The sequence below is a fragment of the Nannospalax galili genome, unplaced genomic scaffold, assembly GCF_000622305.1.
Source record: "Nannospalax galili isolate Female #2095 unplaced genomic scaffold, S.galili_v1.0 scaffold32, whole genome shotgun sequence".
NCBI lineage: Eukaryota > Metazoa > Chordata > Mammalia > Rodentia > Spalacidae > Nannospalax > Nannospalax galili.
Window position 1 is genome coordinate 3,564,772 of NW_008335297.1, and position 1,203 is coordinate 3,565,974.

The window sequence follows — 1,203 nt, forward strand, 5'->3', positions numbered from 1 at the left end:
TGAGGAAGACATCAGAAGATGGAAGGACCTCCCATGCTCATGGATTGGAAGAATTAATATTGTGAAAATGATCATCCTACCAAAAGTCATATATAGATTCAACGCAATACCAACCAAAATCCCCATGACATTTTTCAGAGAATTGGAAACAACTATCCTAAGATTCATATGGAAGTACAAAAGACCTCGGATAGCTAAAACAACCCTGAGCATTAAGAGCAATGCCGGGGGGATTACTATACCAGGTTTTTAGCTGTATTACAGAGCTGTAGTCATAAAAACAACATGGTACTGGCACAAAAATAGACCCATAGATCAATGGAACAAAATTGAACACCCAAATATGAGTAAATATGATTTTACCCAACTGATATTTGACAAAGGGGTCAAGAATATTCACTGGAGGAAAGACAGCATGTTCATCAAATGGTACTGGCAAACCTGGATCTCCACCTGTAGAAGAATGAAACTAAACCCCTATCTTTCACCCTGCACAAAAGTCAATTTCAAATGGATCAAAGACCTCAATGTAAAACCTGAAACTCTGAAACTGTTAGAAGAAAACATTGGGAAAAACCTACAAGATATAGGTGTAGGAAAGGATTTTCTAAACTGGACATCAATTGCTCAGGAAACAAGGGCAAGAATTAACAAAGAGGACCTTATTAAATTAAAAAGCTTCTGTACATCAAAGGAGTCAACCAGGGAAGTGATCAGAAAACCCACAGAATGGGAGAAAATCTTTACCGGCAACACATTTGACAGAGGTTTAATATCCAGAATATATAACGAACTCAAAAAACAGAGAATCAAGACAAGAAGCAACCCAGTTAAAAGATTGGCTAAGGAGTTGAACAGAGTTCTCAAAAAAAGTAAAGATGACTATGGAACATCTTAAAAGATGTTTGACATCACTAATAATTAGGGAAATGCAAATTAAAACCTCTTTAAGATTTCATCTTACCCCAGTCAAACTGGCTAAGATCAAGAGAACAAATGATACCAAATGTTGGAGGGGATGTGGGGAAAGGGGAACACACATCCACTGCTGGTGGAGCTACAAACTTGTTCAACCCCTGTGGAAAGCAGCGTGGAAAACTCTTTAAAAACTACAAATGAACCTACCATTTGACCCAGTTATTCCACTCCTTGGCATATACCCAAAGAACTCATCCTATTGCAGAGACACTTGTACATCCATGT

General features: G+C 37.9%; 1 protein-coding gene across 3 annotated transcripts in view; it reads right to left on the reverse strand.

Annotated features, from left to right (window-relative positions):
- Positions 1–1,203, reverse strand: part of Snx29 (sorting nexin 29) — a 524,875-nt gene that overhangs the window by 230,413 nt on the left and 293,259 nt on the right. The window lies entirely within an intron of this gene.